General features: G+C 40.7%; 1 protein-coding gene and 1 non-coding gene across 3 annotated transcripts in view; one reads left to right on the plus strand and one right to left on the minus strand.

Moving 5' to 3' along the window:
• KCNAB1 (potassium voltage-gated channel subfamily A regulatory beta subunit 1) overlaps positions 1 to 20,559 on the minus strand; it is a 344,031-nt gene that overhangs the window by 280,048 nt on the left and 43,424 nt on the right. The gene's annotated exons all lie outside the window — the stretch shown is intronic.
• LOC123616035 (small nucleolar RNA SNORA70) lies at positions 18,903 to 19,036 on the plus strand. Its single transcript, XR_006723898.1, has one exon. It is a non-coding gene; the product is annotated as a small nucleolar RNA SNORA70 (small nucleolar RNA).

Here is a 20,559-nt window from a genome sequence, read left to right on the forward strand (position 1 = left end):
CCAATGCTATTTTAATCTATAGCCCCTGCTCTAGTTTCAGATCATCAAAAAATGGAAGGCGTTTCCTACTATCTAAATTATTCTAGACCAAGAGTCAGCAAACTCTTTCTATAAAGGACCAGAGAGCAAATATTTTCAATTTTGTGGCCCACACAGTCTCTGTTGCAACTACTCAACTCTGCTATTGTACTGGGAAAGCAGCCGCAGATAATATACTTATGGGTGGTCATAAATGTCTCCCAGCAGAACTTTACAAAAGCAAGCAATGGGGCAGATTTGGCCAGTGGGCCATAGTTTGACCCCTATTCCAGAGCATATAAAGATGAAAAGACAATCATTTTTTATGAAGCTATCACAGAACTAATACCAAAGTGAGTGAAAGAAAATGCAAAAAATTAACATGGTCTCATTTATGAGTATAGAGAAACAAATATACATGAAAGTTTTGCAAATTGAAACTAGTAGCAAGTAAACAACCGTTACACAGTGACCAAATGGAGTTTACTTCAGTAGTATAAGAAGGTCCAACTTTAAAAATCTGCTATTATAATTAATAATATAAATAAATAAAACATGATTAGTTCTTCAGAAGGTTTTTCAGAATTCAACATCCATTTCTAATTAAAAAAAAAAGAAAAACCTTGGTAAAGTAGGACTAACAATATTATCTTAATATGATAAATAATATCTATGCAAAAAATGTTGGCATTGTAAAATGACTTACATACTAAAGACATCTTTGTGAAAATAAAAATAAGATAAAGATAGCCTTCCCCAACACTGTTCTTTAATATTACCCTGAGAGTTCTAGCTAACTTAAAGTGGACAGAAAAATAAATTAAAAGGTAGGAACCAAAATTATAATAATTTGTAGTGATATAATTGTTACAAGAACTCATAAGAATAAAGTAAAAAAACAAGTTAGGAATTTCAGTCTCTGATCTGGCATGTGAGGAGCTTGGAAGTCATCACTCCGTCTGAACAAAAAATAAAATGCTGAACAACTGAAAATCAACAATTCTTCTTCCATATATGAGAGAACTGAGGTCCCAGGGCAGACGCTGCCCCCAAATTGGAGACAGACAGGCAAATACGGAGAATCACACTTACTGAAGCACAAACCCAGGAGCAAAAACCTCTGTGGGAACCAATGCCAGGGTAAGAGGACTGTGTGGAAAACTCTGAGAATTAAAAACTCAGGGAGGGAGGCTCTGTGATGGGGACATCCATGTTTTTGTTAGTTTTACCTCCTGGAGTTCTACCAAATTCTCACAGTGAAGATCAGAGAAAAGGAGAAAATTCCTTCCTGCTTCTCTCAGGACAGGGGAAAAGAAACCACTTTGATAAGTGCCAGAGTATCCTGTTCAACAAGATCTGTCCTCAAAACTAATTTATCGGAGACTATCTTTTTATGGGGTTTTATTAGAGCATAACTGATCAGGAGGAAGATACCCATCTCCAGTTCCTTTCAGGCACCAGAAGGGTTAAAAAAGAAAAAAGTCTTTCAGCAGAAAAAAAACAAAGGAAACCTAGTTCCACACAAAGGAATGATAAGCATCAGAAATGATAACCACACACATAGTTTGTAGGTAAACATAAAGATTTTTACTTAGTACTTAAATCTTTTAAAAAGACAACTGACTGGTTAAAATAAAAATAATAGCAACATATCATAGGTTTTATAATATATGCAAAAGTAAATTGTCTGAGAACAATTGTACAAAGACTGGGAGCTAAGAAACGGAAGTATGCTTTGTAAGGTTCTTGTACCAAATGTGAAGTGGTATATTATGTGAAGGTTTGACTGAAATAAATTAAAGATGTATATTAAAAACCCTAAAGCAACCACTAAAATAATAAAAGTTATAGCTGATAAACCAAAAATGAAGAAAAATGGAACCATAAAAAATACTCAATCCAAAAAGAATTAAAAGGGAACATAGAACAGATGAGACAAACAGAAAACAAATACAGTGATGATAGATGTAAATCCAACCATATTTATAATCCCATTAAATGCAAATGGTCTAAACAATTCAATTAAAAATAAGAGCAGAGATTGTCAAATTGGATAAAAAAGCAAGGCCCAACTGTATGCCATTTATCAGAGACCTACTTTAAAATTTAAAGACACAAATAAGTTAAACTAAAAGGATTGTAAAAGATATACCATCATAATACTAATCTAAAGAAAGATGGACTATGTTGATAGAGCAGATTTCATAGCTCATTTCATATTGATAAAAGGGTCAATTCATCATGAGCCATAACAAAACTAAGTATTTATATACTTAAAAATAGAGCTTCAAAATGCATGAAACAAAAACTAATAGAATTGTAAAGAAAAAATAGAAAAAAAATCCACATTAAATTTGGAGAATTTATTACCTTTCTTTATAATCAATAAAACAAAGAGATAGAAAATCTGTAAAGATATAGAAGATTTGAATAACATTAACAACCAACTTGTCATAATCCACAAATTCTACCTTAGAACAGAACACACATTCTTTTCAAGTGTTTATGAAACACTTACCAAGAGAGATCATATTCTGCACTATAAAAAAAAGTCCAAATAAACTTTTTAAAAATTCAAATCATATGAAATATATTCTCTAATCCCCTTGGAATTATACTAGAAATTAATAACATGAAGATCTCTAGAAAATCCTCAAAGACATGTACCAGAAGGCTAATGACAACTCAAAAATACCCATCAAAAGGTGAATAAATAAACAAATAGCACTATAGCCATACAATGGGGTACTATTTAGCAATAAAAAGAATGAACTTGTGCTACCCACAACAGAGATGAATCTCAAAATAATTTTGTTGAGTCAAAGAAGCCAGACTATAAAAAAGTGCATACTGTATGATTCCATTTATATGAAGTTTTAGAAAATTCAAACTAATTTGAAGTGACAGAAGGCAGATCAGTGATTGCCTGGTGATGAAGAAAAGGGATATGGAGGTACATGCCAAGGGAATGAAGCTCTAACTGTAAATTAGCCCACTGGAGAGACAGACATTTGGAGAATCAGAGTTCTTTTCCTTCCCACCAAATTTCATTTCCTGAGTCTGGGAGGCTCACATCAGTCAGCACCTGGGATTGTGATTTTGGCTCTTTTTGTGCATAGAGATAGTACTAAATGAGGCAGGAGAAACACATGGAAATCAGGGAAAACAAAAATGCAACAAAAGCAAATGTAGTGAACAGCCAGTAATTATTTATTTAAGTTTCTGTCTGTGGGATAAGGAAGATTTATAACTGTAAGAGTCTGGGTGCATTTTTTGTCAACCTCTGACTGAGACCGTTCCTCACTTATAATAATTGGATTATGTGTCTCTAAATTGGATTCACAAAAAAACGAACAAAAAACATGGGGGTTACATATAGGTTTTACTAACGGAAGCAGCCACTGTAAAGAACAAAGATGAAAGAGGATTTAATAACTCAAGAAAGCAGTCCCAAGAAATGCTTTTCAATTGAAACTCAGCCCCTATGCAGGAACAGTGCCTCTGGTCTGCAAAGCAAATTGGCACTGAGAAGAGAGTGCAGTTTCTTTGCAAAGATTGAGGCACTAGGTTCGCTGATGACAGATCACAAAATCTTAGGGTGTTGACGTTTGAAAACCACAGAACTCCTATAAGGCTGCTGCCAGGACAGGGCAGACCCTCACTAGACTAGCTGTCGCCATGAGGCCTTTTGTGCATGTTCTTGATATGATGCTCTGAGGTTCCTGCTCTGTGATCTAACCATTTGGTATTTGCTTGTTTCTACAAGTGAATTACAAGTGAATTCATCTCTTTCTCAAATCTCTAACCAGTGCAGAAATTTTCAAGTTATGAGCCTCTGCACCTGCATTTTTGAGGAGGCGTGCCTTTATACTACACCTCTCTCCTATGTGTATTAATTATTAAAAACCATTTTCAAAGTGCTATCCTACTTCATAGGCATCACCTTAGTCGGCCCTCACACAACCCTGTGAGTTCACACAGCGGGTGTTACTGTTTACATTTTGCGATGAAGCATCAGGCTGAGGGAGGGTTGGTGGTTTGCCTTCAGTCTCAAAAGGAGCTGGCAGGCACCTAATTGTTCAACAAATAACAGCTCTTTACTCCCTTTAATTCATATTTGTGCTTTATAAGTGACCAACTGTATTTAGAAATGGCCTAAATGATTTTTTCCTACTTTGTGAAGCTGATGTTCTTATGCTGTCATGAGAACACTTCAACTTCTATAAATGAAGAGTAATGTTATGTATGGGGCTAAGCGTTTTATGTTTAACACAGAATAAGGGAAAAAAATCACAATCTACTGGTCCTAGTGGTAAGGAAGGGACAGGTTGGCAATTAGAAATAGCTTGCAGCTATACTGGGGATGGACAGGCAGTAGGGGAGGAGGCAGAAGGAAGAGGGAGTTTCAAATAGTCTAGGAATTTGCCTGGGAAAACCTGCAAGAGCAAAGCAGGGGAAGAGAAGCCGTGAACTTCACACAACACACAGGACTGAAGCTTTTGAATAATGAGCAACACAAATCAGACACTAGTTGTAGCTGAATTTCTGTAACATTTTTGTACATATTTTCCTGAAGTAAATAACATTTAAAAGTTTTAATTGTTTTAAATAATTCCTTTTGATCTAATATGTGGTCAAACCCTATATCTGTCAAAAAGGCTCCTTCAATTCATCATTATTATCAGAATCTGGAAGAGATTTGTTTGGGAATTTATTTTGGAAAGGAACATGACAGTGCACCCCTGCCACCTGTCACAACAGACTGACCTTAGACACTAAGGATGCCCTCAGTCTGCAAGGGGTCCTCTGTTGCCTGTACATTTTGGAGACAGATGTTTTCTGCCCTATCCTTGAAAAGTATAAAGCATGTGCCATTGTGAATTTTTAACTAACAACTACTAGAAACGATAAGCCTTTCTTTCCCTGAATTTGATAATCGCATTCATTTAGCCACAACTACCTTTTATGAGTGCACTAGAGATTTAAATGGTAGAAAGACAGAGAAAAGGGGATGCAAAAAGTTAGAAAGGAAAGAAGAGTTTCACAATTTATCAATACATGAGCTCGAGCCCCTGCACCGCCATCCCCCAACAGCCTTTAATAACACTGGGCTGGTGATGGGGCACAGCACACACCGACCACGACAACCGTGTTCTGTCCTGTGTGGAGGAGCCCCAGCTCCTGGCCCACCATCTGCTGTTTCTTCCAGCAGTGCCAATGCACCACCCCTTACTCAGGCAGCCCACACTCTCTGGGATGAAGGAAAGCTTGTGTCTCTGAGATGGCTGCCTGCATTTGAGGAGGGTAGCTCTCATGGTGCATCAAGTTAACTGGACTACACAGGAATTCAGATCACTTTTGACCCCTTAGCCCTGTGACCCCATCAGCTGAGCTCCGATTCTACTCCTGCCCAAAGGTTACCAGCCACAGTTCCTAGTCAGAAAAGAGGCTGAGAATGTGTCAGGTAAACGGACAAAGTGATCATTCAACATGCACAAAAGTACTCCCAACACTTTTGGAGAGCAAGAGAAGTACATCCTGGAATTCCTGCCCCAGGGCAGGGCAAGTTCCAGGGCCAAGGGGCCCACTCAGCCAGCCCCAGCCACAGGCGGCAGAGACCTCCATCTGCCAAAGCCTGGCCAGTCACGATGTTCACGTGGACCCATCCTCCCCTCACTGGCCCGGAGTTCTCTGGAGAGAAGTGGTCATACTTTCTGCCTGGTATTCTCCCAAATCACTCTGAAAATAATAAAATAAGTCCACCTACAAGAAAAAAGCTTGTCTTCCAGGGCCTCAGATTGTAGCAAAAGAGAAAAACACAAAATGATGATTACAATCGAGGCATCATTAAAGTTTGTTTTTACATTTTTAAACATACTGTTAAATATTTTTTAAAAAAGAAAATTTTAGAACAGCGTGAAGCATCTTATTCCATGAATGCAAAATTTTAAAAGTGTATTTAAGTTAGTAGAAGCATAGAAAAAAGTCTGAAAGAATATAGCAAAGAGAATTTAAAAATTATAACCAGATTATGAAGGACTTTTAAAAATTATACATTTCTGTATTGTTTTAAATTTTATTTACCATGATCATGTATTTTTCAAAAATGGAAGGTAAGAATAAATCATTTAAACAAAGTCAAGCCTTGAAAGAATATTCAATAGTAAGAAGAATTTCCTTGAATAGAGATTACAGAATAATATACACAGTACAATATTGATTTAAGATTTGCAAATAGTTATAGTAAAAAATACTAAAAGGAAATCCACTAAAATGCTATGAGTAAGCAATTTTGGGGTGAATGATTTTTATTTTTCTACGTTTTCCTAACTTTCTAGAATTATAATGGTTATTTTGAAAAACTGCAATGAAACAAGCCATGAAAGGTGGACTCAGTAACACCCTGAACATATATGTATCTAGGGAAATCAGGAAGACTTGTCCAAGTAATTAATTCCCTGGAGAAGCTGAAATATTCATAGAAACTCAGCCGAGGATGGGAGCAGCTCTCTCAGAGGGAACAATGTGAGAAAGGACAGAGAATAAGAGAATGAACGGTGTGTTTGAGAAGCGTCATGTGGTTCAGCACGAGTGGGAGAAGTGGGAGGGAGTGAAACTGATGAGAACTTAAGCCGCAAGGTGGGGACCAATGAAAGGGAATCCACCCTGTAAGCCTAGACTTGTGGGGAAGGGAGAGTTGGAGGAAGATGGTCAAAAGATACAAACTCCCAGTTACAAGATAAAAAAGTACTAGGGATGTAAAGTACAATATGGTAACTATAGTTAACACCGCTATATGGTATATTTGCTAATTAAGAGAGTAGACCTAAGAGTTTTCATCACAAAGGCAAAAAGCCTTTTTTTAAAAAATCAGTATGAGATGATGGGTGTTCACTAAATTTATTGTGGTAATCATTTCATAATGTATGTTAAGTCAAATCATTATGCTGTACAGTTTAAACTTATAATTGATATAAACTTATAAACACTGTATATCTTAATAAAAGTAGGGAGAAAAAGAATCTGGGCTTGAATCTGTAAGCCAAGGAAGCCACTGATGGATTTTAAGTGGAGGAGTGATGTGATTTGATTGGTGTTTGAAATCACTGGCTTCACTATGGATGATGGGGTAAAATGAGGGAGACAGATCAGACTTTGCGGTGATTAAGGCAAGAAGCAATCAGGGTGAACCTAGATTTGAAAGATCATTAGGAAATAGAATAGATGGGACTTAGTAACTTACTGGGTGCCCATGGGGCAGGGACTGGCATGAAGTGTGAGGCCTACAGGATGCCCAAGATTCTGACCTAGTGATGTACTTCATGGCATTTTTTCTCAACAAATAGGCATGAGGAGGGGTGATGTTCAAGAAGACTGGGGGTGCAGAGGTAACAGAATAATTAATTTCATTTTGGACATGCTTAGTTGAAATGACTGTGGGTCATTCAGGTAGAAATACCCAATCTGCAAATAATAATAATAATAACAACAACAACAACAATAATAATGGTCTGGCTGTCAGAAGAGACAAGTGGACAAGAGAAAACTATTTCAGAGCTATGAGTTACAGGTAGCAGTTCACCTACCAAGGGTGTGGATGAGGTGGCTCACAGGGAATTATGAAGGGAGCCAGTGAGCATGGGGCTCTGAGGAGTACCAGTGTTAGAGGGTCAGTAATGAAACAGGACTCGTCAGACAGAATTCAAAGAGGGAGCCAAAGGTACTGAGATGAGTCAGGAAAGCAATGTCCTAAAAGTAAAAGAGGTGCACCAAAGAGATGGCCAGGTCAAAACAAGGCCTGAAACCTCTCTTGTGGCTCTTGAGAAAAGCGCACATCCCCAGTGTTTTGGAGTGACGGAGGCTGGAAACAAGAACGGAAGGAGGTGAGAGGCTGGAAGGAAAGACTACCTCCCAGTAATACTGCTAATCACATGGCTCATGGGAAACGCTCTGAATACCGAAAAAGTAAAAAGAAGGACTACAAAAGGACTACCATCCCCTCCCCACAATCATTACTAACACTGCAGTGTGTAACTCTCTAATCTCTTTCCTAGTAAAACAGTTCACATCATTTAATAATCTTTCCTATATGGCTACCTCTCCCCCAAATTCTAGATCCATGTTTTCAAATTCCTTTCCACTGAACATCAAACTTTCGTGGCAAATTTAGTTCAACTTTCTCGCTCCCAAATAGAATGCCCTGACTCCAACCTCACTCCCCTCCCCTTCCAGTTAATGACAAGAACATTCTGTGACTCCTCCAGCCTTGGAGCCACCTTTGACTCGTCCCACCGTGCCAGCTCCCACAGTCAATCAGGTACAGAATGTAGTGAGTTAAGCCTCTGTGCTGTTCCTCTGATTCAACTGTTCTTTACGTACCCTCCACCCTGAGGAGCTCCCTTGTTTCCACCCTCATCTCTCCAGGACCAGACTTCTGGGTGAGCTTCCTAGAAGGCCTCCCTGCCTCCCATCTCTGTTCTTTCTGGCTTGGCTTCTCTGTTCTTTCCTACTTCTTGATTGATTGATTCATCTCTAAGGCATCATTGTGCCTAACTCAGAGCCTTGCACAAGGCAAGTATTCAAAAAGCACTTACTGGGTGGTATTTAAAGGAATTTTATTGCAGAATAATTCATTTAAGTACTACTGCATTCAAAAAAAGGAACAAGATGAGTCATTTGTAAGCAGTAACAAAAATACATACATTTTCATACATTTTCTAGTAACTCTCCAGGTACCAAGCATTTTCCTCTGACACTGAATATCCAAGGACAGAAAATTAATAGGTAAACCAAGATAAATGTCTATTGTTTTAAAAGTGTCGATAGGTAAGTTCCTCCCGTTTTACACTGCAACCTGCTGTAAGGCCACGGCTAGTCAGCGCGGGGGTGGACCAAGCACTGGTTTAGGAGTCAGGCTAACCTGGTTCTGCTCTTCGCTCTGCCATTCACTGGCTGTGCGACCATCATCAGAGTAGTTCACCTCTCCAGCTGTTTCCTTCTCTGTGAAATGGAAATGTCCAGAACTGCTTTATAGGATTGCTGTGAAGAATGAATTAGAAATTAAGACTAGAGAACTTGCCTGGAATCCCAGCTTTCTACCATCTATCAGCTGAGTGACCTCTGACATGCTACTCAATCCCTCCAAGCCTAAATTTTCCCAACTATAAAAGGAAGAAGATGATGATAATAGTTCCAAGCTAATAGGGCTGATGACTCGGGTGCCTGAAACAGTCTGCATTCAGTATATGTCAAGTAGTACAGTAAATCGATAGTGAAGTATCGAACGCAGAGCCTACTACACAGAGAATATCCAATAAATAGTATTTTTATTATTATTACTTTTACCAGGAGGATGTACATAAAAAATACAACTACTCTCATGAAGGGAAAGTATTCTTTTATTACACACAATTATAGTTTCTAAGGGAGGACTTCAGTATTTGAAGCAATTTAATCTTCTCCTAAATGAAACTAGTTCTGAGCTGGAGCACCGACAAAGCAGTATGTAATCTCACCGCATTTAATCTCTTCTACTGACGCCTTTGGTGTCTGTGGTTACCCGCCTCTTCTAGCAACCAGAACTTTATATTATCATTATTTCATGCAAGGGTGGACTGAGAGATAAATCTCTTGGTGACACTTGCTTAGTTGTATGACATGTGCCTACTTAGAGAGCTCAAAACGGGCTGTGCCCTTAACCTAAAACACTCACATGTGATGGGGCCCCTCAGCATGAAACCACAGAAGCATTCACCCAACTTAGCTGGGGAAGGGTGGGGGGGATCCAAACCAGGGAATAATAAAAGACATAAATAGCTTATTTTTATTTTATAAGGTTTACATATACTCTTCCTGGAATAGGGAGGGAAAACATAAGTGGACAATAACTTTTTTCATTAGTTAGTACTTACATATGGGTTTTGATATTAGCACAGGACAATAAACTCTCCTCTCAAATCTCCACTATTTTGAAAACTACCGAGTCAAGCACATAATTAGAACTTAGTAAATATTCCTTGAATTTCAACTAATCAGTAAATTAATATATATTTCAATGACTTCAGTAAAATAAAACCTTACACAATATTGGTGATTCTCAACCAGAATGGGACAGCAGGAATTCATCACATTATCTGCTTTAAAAAGTAACAAATGAGAAATAAATTTATTTCATCCAAAAACATTTATTCTACATCTATAATATGCCAAGTACATAGGCTTTCAAAATATAAAGATATACTAGATTCTCTAACCTCTCAAGATTAAATGGACAAATCTCCCAATTCAATGGGCTTTCAAGGAAAAGAGAATTCTAGAAGGGTCCTGCTCCCTTCCTACCAATTTCTTCCATGGAACAATGGGACAAAATTGTAAGAAAGGGAAAGCCTAGCATCTGGCCCTCTCTGTCCCACTACCCCTCCTCTTCTCCTGACTAGTTCTTGGCAGAGTATTCCCTCAACTTTGTGGAGTGGAATTTCTGGAGCAAAACCTCAAAGTCATACAACACTGGAGCCAGAGGTCATCTTAGAGGTCTCCTTGCTCGTGGTTCTCAAATCCTTGGGGGCTTATCAGCTCACTTGGGGATATTTTTCAAAACATTTGCCTGTGCCCTGGTTCAGACATGTTCTGGATGGTGTGAGGAGTGAAACATTCCTGCAGCACTGTCCCTAGTTGAGAACCACTGGTAACATCCAAGATACTGACATAGTCCACAGGAACATGAGAGACTTGCCCAAGATCACTGTGGAACCTCAAATCCAGGTCTGTTTACTCCAGATACCAATTTTTCTCTAACCCTGCAATCCCACGTTGACCTCTAAGAAGTCTGGTGACCCTCCTAAAGTTGTATATAAAATTTGAATATATGTGAATATATACATTTAACTGGGCATAGGGTCTATGGCTCTTAACAGATTCTCAGAAAAATCCACTGTCCCCAAAATTTAAGAATCATAAGTTCAAATTTGCATTGACTATTCCCCAGGCAAGTATGAAATGTCTAGATAGAGTGACACAGGACCAGCCATGTTTGACTGGGGGTTAGAACCCTTCCATCATTTGAAAAATGCAGTATAAGCCCCACTCTGTAAAAGCCCCTCAGCATACACCAAGACTTTTGCCTGGATTCTCCCTGTGCATTAATGGCTTTTTTCCCCACTCGGATACAGATGCCCCTGGAGAATTAAGACAAGCCATTATCACACACAGTGGAGATGAAGTCATCATATTGTTTCCACAGTGCTTGTGGAGGAGCTGCCAGCAGATTTGCAGGGTGGGGAGGAGGCAATGGGACTACAGGGGCCACAAGTCCAGAGAAATGGAAACAGCCTGACAGAGCAAGGGGCATGCAAATAAGAGACAGGTGCGTCTCAAGAGCCCAAAGCATCCCTGTTTTCCTTTAATGACAGCCCTGCAGGATATAGATCCAAACTCACTGCCAAAGATCAGAAGCCTCATGAGCAAACTGATCATATGATTCAAACCACTCTAAGCCCTGCGGCATCCTCCATCAAACAAATAAATAGGTAAGTGAAAAAATAAATAAATCACATGACAGCCAGAAAAGCATCATTTTGCCCTGAAGGATTCCACTAGCATCTGGTGGAGTTAACTAGAAGCTGGCATGTATTCTAGAAATGAGAGCTCACTGAAGATGCCCCCTCAGTGGCAGCCCAAGCCACATGACTTCCCACTGCCTCTTTGCATGCCTGCACCAGTGGCTTCATGCCTTCAGCTCTCACTGGGCTGTGAGACCAAGAGAGCCAGTGGAAGCAACCACATTTGCTAAGTATCAGCTCCTCCAGCCCCACCTGACATTTAGGGGCAGTTAGCCACCTGTAAACAGACCTAAAGAAAGATCTAACAGATACGCGGGTTCTTGGCTTCCTTGACTATATGCTGATACTGTATGTTGATACTTTGACTGTATGCTGAAACAATCAGGGTGTCAGGGAGGACCCATCCCATTTCTTATGAAGCAGGTCACTTTCTGCCGGGAAAATTTTATTTTCTTGAGTGCCATAGATCCTGCTGACAGGTTACCCCTCCGACAGCTGTTTGCACAGCTAAAGAGCTCCTCCTGCTGAATTCTCGTCAAGGAACTGGAGGCAAAAAGCAGCTCCCCCTTATAAGCCCTGCCTGTAATGCATGGCCAGTGACATCATGTTGCTAATTCTTGCCTGGGAACAATCCACTAAAAATCACCTTGAAGGGAGCAAAGATAGAAGATACCAAGTGTTTAATTCCTAAAATTATGTTCAGTGAATTGGAGACAAGGACACTAGATGTGAGCAATATCTTTGTTCCCAAATGGACAATGTGTTAGGTTCTCAAGAGAAACAGAACAGGAGATCTGCGTATGTGTGTGTATGTGTGTGTGTGTGTGTATACATATACATGTAGTGGGGAAGAACAAACACACATATATAAAGATATAGATATATATAAAGAGATTTATTATAAGGAATTGGTTCATGTAATTATGGAGGCTGAGAAGTTTCACAGTCTGTCACCTGACAGCTGGGGACCCAGGAGCACTCGAGCTACACTTCTAGTCCAAGTCCAAAGGCCTGAGGAGCAGGAGAGCCCTTGGTGTAAGTCCCAGCCTGAGGACAGGAGAAGACGGTTGTCTCAGTTCCAGCAGTCAGGCAGACAGCAAATCGCCCCTCCCCCTGTCTTTTTGTTCTATTCAAGCCCTCAACTGCCCGCATGCTGACTCACTTTGGGGAGGGCAATCTGCTTTACTCAGTCCACCAGTTCAAATGCTAATCTCCTCTGGAAACACGCTCACAGACACACCCAGAAATAATGTTTAACCTAATCTCTGGGCATTCTTTGACCAGATCAAGATGACGCGTAAAATTAACCATCACATACACCCTGTTGCACTTTTGTCAGTTACACAGACTGTTAACGCTGGAGGAGAGTTTTGAGTTAATGCTCTCATTGAAAGATGGAGAAACTGAGGTCCCTAGAGAGGTCAAGAGACTCAGTCTCACAGACAGTTGACAGTAATGTTGGAAATAAAACCCAAAGGGACTATGCCATTTTTTTTCTTACCACCACTGAATGATTGTTCTTATTACCCAAATAGTTCACCACTCATTTCTGGTACATTTAACATTTTTAATTAATTAGTTAAAATTAGGAAGAGTCTCACTTCCAGAGGATACATTTTTTCTTCCTTTTTTTTCCTCATCCACTCCCCATTGCCTTGCTACATCTCCCATTATTCTTTCATCTTGAAAACACTTTGGCCAACTCATCAGCTGTCTTGGTAACAGTTCCATTGCCTCCCACAATGAAGTCAGGTGTGTACTTCTTAAGACATCCTAGATGTGCTGTGAGAAAAGTGCTGGGTCTATTTCTACCGGACAGATTTCGTGGCAGGGTCTTGTAACCAGGTCCATTGCCCCTCTTAGAAGTTGACAGCAGTGGGTCGAGGCAGCTGACATTCAGACCTTCTTCTAGGCTTTTCTTTCCCTTCAGAGAAGGATCCTTTGCTAGACAACACTTGTCAGGTGCTCCTGATGTGTCTTTCCCCAGCACAAACCTTTCTATCCAGAGGTGTTGGTGAAGTCGTGCAGGGCTGCAGAGACAGGCTGGAACCTACCTATCTTGAAAGGCACCAGATGGCCTCAGCTCTTTCTATGGCTCATTAAACCCAGGCTCAGAGAGTCTTCCCAGCCTCTGATAGTGCCCTGAGGATTACCAGACCCTACCTCAGTCCTTTGACATGACAGTCTCATCTCCTATAGTCTTGTCTTCCTATATGACCTTATGATGTCTGCCTCAGTTTACCTAGAAAAGCCTCTATCTTCCCTCAGTGACCACTTCCACTGACAATTGCTTAGATATAAGTGACCAACCATGCCACCATCCTTAATTCCCCTTTAAAGGATATCATTTTAAGTACAACAGGGCAATACTTAAAAATTCTGTTATGAAACTCCACTGTCCCTCTGCCTGTCACACCCCACCAGAGGGACTTAGAGTGTGTTTGCTCACAGCACCTACTTTAATAACAACTTCTGATGAATACAGATAGAAAGAGAATCACCAGATTTACGTGTGAATCCGCTCGGCATCAAATGCTCTTTGTGTTCCTAGTTCAAGGATTTTTCTCAAAATTCTTTTGAATCCTGAATAAATACATGTATCTTATATTTATATATGTGTGTGCATGTATTTAAGTTATACGTACCGGGCATATTGCCAAGGAATACAAAACCCAGTCTACTGTGTCTAGGTTAAGCTGAAGTGCATTAAAAAAATGTTTGTGATGAGATTTCTCATTATAGAACCTCCATGCCTGGCACACACTCACATTCTCAGATACATTCTACTCCCAGAAATCTCCTGAGACTTGGTCAGACTGAATAAATACAAAGACTGGGGTCTGTGGTTTGTGAGGGAAGCTTACAAGTTGGAACCCACCAATAGGTTGGGCTTTTTTGTCTTTGATTTCAAAGGGAATTTTCAGAAACAGACTGTCACGAGAGGACACTGGTTATGTACTTAACGCTTGCGGGACCGCACAGTTTCAGCTCTTTGGGGGCTGTGGGGAAAACGGGGAGTTCTTGAGATAAACACTCAGAGCACTGGAGTACATACACACGGGACTCTTCCTTGTGACTGGTTTATTCAAAGCAGAAAATGTCAGGCAAACATGAAGAATTGTCTTCAGGGTGGACATATTTCACATTCTTGTCCTTTAATGGGCCTAATAATATAAAACTGCATAAAATAAGTGTTGCCATTAAATGAAAAGTATAAATCTCTCTCCCTCTTGCTTCCCCATTTCCTTCAAGGAGACTCTTTCAAGCACTCTGTTTTATAGTCCGTGCTAATTTCTCCATAGCCAAAGGACCACTGGGGAGAAATTCATATCTAAAATATAGTCATATGGATTAGGATTCCTCAGGAAAGCTATTGCTCAATGACATTTATAGAGGAGAGAAACCAATATAGATCATTCTTACTCTTACAATGATATTTCTGGAAAGGGTATCACAGGTCGAGATGATATAAGTGGAAACTGATTTAAGTGTGTATGTGTGTCTGTGTGGGTTAAGTTTCTGACCATGAGCTGATGCTCAGATTTGATAGAAATGGCCCTAAGCAACATATTCAATGATAAAATTTTATCCTTGTATAGCTCACACAAAGGTAAAGACAGCATAGCTAGGTAAGCACAGAAACTCTTGAGCGTCCTGCCTGCAGTAACCTTTGAATCGTGACTCAGGAAGTGTCCTCACAGCTGTGTTTTGCCCAGTTTACCTCCAGAGAGCAGAATGTGGGATTCCTCTCTTCACCTCAGTTTGGAGAAGAGATTTAACTGATCAGAAAACACAGTGTGCTCAGAACCAAGAGAAACAGGAAGCCAAAGCCTGTGAACCCAGAGAGAAGCCATTCTAGGCATGAGCTGGAAAAGGGGCCCCTTTGGAAACGAGGTTAATGAGAATATATTGTGCTTCAAACAAACTTTGAACAGAGACTGAAAGCAAAGGCCAATTAGAAATAGTCAAATATCCCATGTGGCAAGAACAGCTCAAGAAGGGAATTCAAACAGAATAAGAACAGAAACTGTTCTCACTCATTTCTGGCTGCAAGGTTTTGCCAGTTTCTTCTTGATGACGGATAGAACATCATTGATTATTGTATATAATGAGGCTTAAAATCACTGCATATGGTTATCATTGTATACAGTGGGGTCCAAGCATTTTCAACTAATTAGTTTTCCATCTTCCTAAGGTCCCAGGACAACCCCTCTTGATGAAGATATTGGGGCTGAATGAACCTTGTCGCTTGTCTGGTGCACTCAAGATTCTGACTCTGAGAATGATCCCACTAGGGAAGTGTCATTCCTTACAAAATATTACCTTTAAGGGCTTATCTGTGCTTGGGCTACTATTAGACACAGTGGATATATAAAGATTTAAGTGTATATAAGTCAGTCTAACAATGCAGCATGATAATAAGTCACGTAAAATTGTTTTATATGATACAGTATAGAAGTGTTTCTTAGAACACTCATTCCTTGCCTTATTTCTACTGGAAAAGAAATGACAGATGAAGGAGCACTTGAGAGTCATGGAATTAGGAAGTCTTGCTTTCAGCAGGATTTTCATAGACATGTGGAAAGAGCAACCAGGTTACCTTGATTACTAAGAAACTGATCCGGGAATTCTTGTTTACTTGCCTTCTGTTTATTAGTACAAATGTCCACACTAGAGATCAAGTTTTTGGTGATTTTGCTGTCCTCAAAAGAGGACATCTTGCTGTTTTCCTGAGCTAATTTCTCACCAGCATCACTAGCTTCATGTGGATGCTGCTGTTATGAAATACATCTAAAATTCTCCTATTCAGTACATGTTGACACGTGCCTGCTGTATTGCCTGAAATACGGTAGGCCCTAAATTTATGGTTTTTTATTAAATGAATAAATGAATGACTAGATGTGATAGGTACTCTGCAAGACTCTGTGAAGAATGTTTAGATGAATAAGATTTACTGTATATTAGAGATTTAATATACCCTTTTTGTATTTTTACATTGCTAAATTAGAATGCTTCTTACAGTCAGTAGTCTGAAAATTACGATAGGCAATGTGTCTCTTTCTTTAATGGTACACAGATTAATGGTGCATCTTACAAGTGATGGTGTCTGGTTTGATGATTATCCTATGTCGTATATCAAACTGAGAGAACACAGCTTGCGGCAAAAATTCTGGATTTTAAATACAGACAAAAGCTTAGACGGCCTCATGTTCAACCTCTCTCATTTACCAGATGTCAACACTGAGACCCGAAGAGGTCGAGGCCCAAATAATTCAGCTATTTCATAGAAATGCTGGAACTTGAGTGCAGTTTTCGTGACTCTTGGCTGAGTACATCACACAGCATTATTTTACATGATAAAAATTTCATTAATAATCCCAATCTACACTGACTTTTTTTTTTCTTTCCATTAAAAAGCTATTTGGTCAAAAACTGGCTGTTTTTTACCAAGTTTTTTACCATCAGATCTTATACATGTTGATGAGTTTTTTCTCAGAGTTAGCACTTTTGAAAATTACACACTTTTATTCTACTGATGTTGTTATAGCACAAAACACCTCTGGGGTTTGTTTGATGTCATTTGCAGAGAAAGTTTATCTGTTAGAAAAGATAATCAATCTTCTCACTTAGAACAGTAGCACTGTTACTTCTTAGAGGGCATTTCAGAAACTTGCAAAAGTGATTTGATCGTAACAAATGACAACGGTGCCACTTCCTTTTAGTGGGCGTGGGTCCAGGACAAGCTCAGGCCTAATCTTCATGGAAAGCTCCCCACTTTTCCACCCCCTACTCCTTTGGTCCCTGTAAAGAGCTTCATATGCCCCCTCATGCAGCTGCCCCAGCCCAGGTGGACAGCCCAGCCTGTTCGTCCACACCCTCGCCCTTGGCCCGGGCTGTGGCCACCCTGCAGGGCAGAGTCCACAGAAGGGGCTGTGCGGGCCCCTTAGGCAGGGGATTCGGGAGTTCTGGCCATGCAGAGAGAGCAGTCCAGAGAAGGGGGGCTGGATGGGCACAGCCACTGGTCCCAAGATTTCTGTTCTGTCAGTCAGAATAGGGTCCTGGGCAGCCTGGGGCAGGGCTGGTCACACTGCCCTGCAGGCACAGTCTAGTACAACCAAGCAGTGCCTGTGTCCTGACAACGCCCAAATGTCCTGCCAAACTAAACCACTGCAAATATAAACTGGTTCATATAAATCCTAAGAGGTCTTCATAAGAAGGTATGCAAAATGCCCAATCTTCTAGCAGGACTTTATTTGGAAGAGAGAAGCTTACACGGAATAAAGATCTTGTCATAAAAATGACTGACCTGTTTATTCACTGCACACATTCTCTCTGCCAATTTCAACTCTTCATTTAGTTGAAAAGGTTGTCTGTGCAACAGTGAGGTTACCACAAGAGCAAAGAAACTCTTTGCAAGTAGCTAATAGATGAGATTTGAAAGCCTTTTTAACAGGTTTAAAACCATCTTCCCTGGAGAAGCCCAGGCATCTCACTGAATTTCATTAATTAGGGTTGTTTTAAAATACCCCATATTATTGCCTACTTATATGCACATAATTTAAAATTGTTTTAATGCAGTGATAAAAATAATATATTGACATGATTTATTTGGGGATTACCTGTTACTCTGCAACCTTACTGTTACCACCCCTCTAGTTCTACTACACAATTTCTTATAGGTTCTTATGTTACATTACTCTGTTTTCAGATGCACCCTCTGCTCCCCCTTGTCTATTGAGGCTACAACCTCAAGGGCCTTCATATCTACTAGACCCTGAGTGTGGCCTTCACAGTCAATAGGACCACAAGGCAGGAAAAAATGCGTCACCTCATTTCTATGGCTTCCCACATCACAACGTGAGAATGATTTTCACACTGCACTTAACAGTAAAGCCCAGCATGTTATTTGCCATATTACACTTTCTCATGACATCTGAATTTACGCTGGCACACCACCTCTGCTTCAAGTAAGGCCACTGTCCTTTCTCTTATTCGCCGCTGAACATCTGCACATGGGAAGACATGAGGGAGGGAAGGAAGCTCCAGCCAGAAGCCGGGCAATTCCCACACCTCAGTTTCCAGCATCACAGCAGGCTTTCCTCAGCACGTGAGCACAACCCTGGACTCCCTCACCCCCCTTCCAGGAATCAACCTGTGATCCAGAGGGGAGAAAAGGCCTTGTACACAGTAAACAAGCCCCCAGTCCAACAAGATTTGAAACGGTATTCAAAAGTGGGAACTGACCATTTGCGTGTGAAAACTAAAACAAGGAGCAATCAGAAGCACAAAAGGGGAGTAAAATATAAAGATGAAAGGAAGGCTAGTTTGCAGCCAATTAAGCCCACCATGCACTTCTCCCCATGGAGCCCACTGTGCCATGGCTGCAGACAGCAGCCTCCTCGGTCGTGTGTGCAGCCTGGTTCTTGTATGGGTTTCCCTAAGAGACCTTGGAGCTGGGCCTTCCCAGTGGACATTCATGTCTGACCTCATGCTGTCCCCAGCCCAGACTCTAGACAGGCATGCGGGGTAACTTTGGAAAGCCCCAGGACACGGCAGCCAGTGTCCACGTTGGCCAAGTCATCACGTCCATCCATGCCAAGGTGCAGAACAAGGAGCATGTGATTCAGGCCCTACACGCACCAAGACCAAGTTCCCTGGCTACCAGGAAGTCCCCGTCTCCAAGAAGTGGGGATCCACTAAGTTTAGCGTAGAAGAATTGGAGGACATGGTGGCAGAAAAGGGGCTCATCCCAGATGAGCTGAGGGATCAAATGCATCCCTAATTGTGGCTTCTGGATAAATGGTGAGTCCTGCCCTCATAAGAACCCTTCTACTCACGCCCACCAATAAAATCTACTTTCACATCAAAAAAAAAAGAGTAATGTTAAAGATAAATATAAGTGAAAACATTAAATATACCAAAACAATTTCTCAGAAGAGGAAAGCTGAATGCAACATATAAGACCTGTAAGGGAGTTATGATGTGTGTCAACAGTCAACTTCACACTAGGTTTTGTGAGTTAGGGCTGTGCACTCAACACGAGAGACACAAGGTCGCATTGCGTGTGGGGACTGCTCACCTAAGCTCTGTCTCATCCTTGAACCTCCAGGCTGACACAGAGCAAGCCCTTTGGCGCAGGCCTGCTACTTGCACACACCGCTGCCCGCACAGAGCATCACACATCTGTGTCCACCCGTGACCGGCTAGCCTGCCCGTCTGTCTGTGCTTGCAGCCCAGCTTTCAGATCTTTTGTGTTACATTCCCCTTTCCTCTTCAGGACAAATGAACAACTCATACACCAGGCATCATGCTGGATGCTAGGAAAACAAGATGAACATGAACGTGGTCCCCACTCCAGGTACCTTCAAATCTAGTAAGAGATCCAGTCTCATATACAAATAATTACAGAGGCACATGGGGAGAAACACAGGTAGGAAAAGGAACATAGGTGGAAAATGATCAGTTCTTTTCAAGAGGGCTGCCCCTTTTGTGACACCCAAACCTTCCCTGCTCATGCACAGAATGATGTGAGGCTCGAATGGGACACTGTAAGTGAACACAATTTGAAGAGTGTAACTCTCTCTTCTCTTGGTGGGCACTCATCTTATGTTCTCTGTATTTCTTATCAGGTCACATCTAAACTATAGTGTTGGGCAAATTGTCAACAGCCAAAGTGGAGGTAGGGCAAGCCATATGTCATATTTTATTGCTTTCCCAGATTAATTCACCATATTTAGGTAATTGATTCTGAAAGGCAGCCCTCCCGGTAGTCAGTGGGTTAAGAATCAGTTAGATCTAGGATAACACGCAGGACATTACAGGCCAGACACCCAGCAATGACTTTTACACATCAGTATGCATCCTCCAACCCCTCAGCGGGAGGACAAGATCACAAGTGATGAATCACCTTGTAGATCGCAAGGCGGTATGCACACTAAATGAATCTTTGTAACCACAGCATTCATGCAACATTTGGCCTTGA

Source organism: Camelus bactrianus, chromosome 1, assembly GCF_048773025.1.
Source record: "Camelus bactrianus isolate YW-2024 breed Bactrian camel chromosome 1, ASM4877302v1, whole genome shotgun sequence".
NCBI classification, from domain to species: Eukaryota; Metazoa; Chordata; class Mammalia; order Artiodactyla; family Camelidae; genus Camelus; species Camelus bactrianus.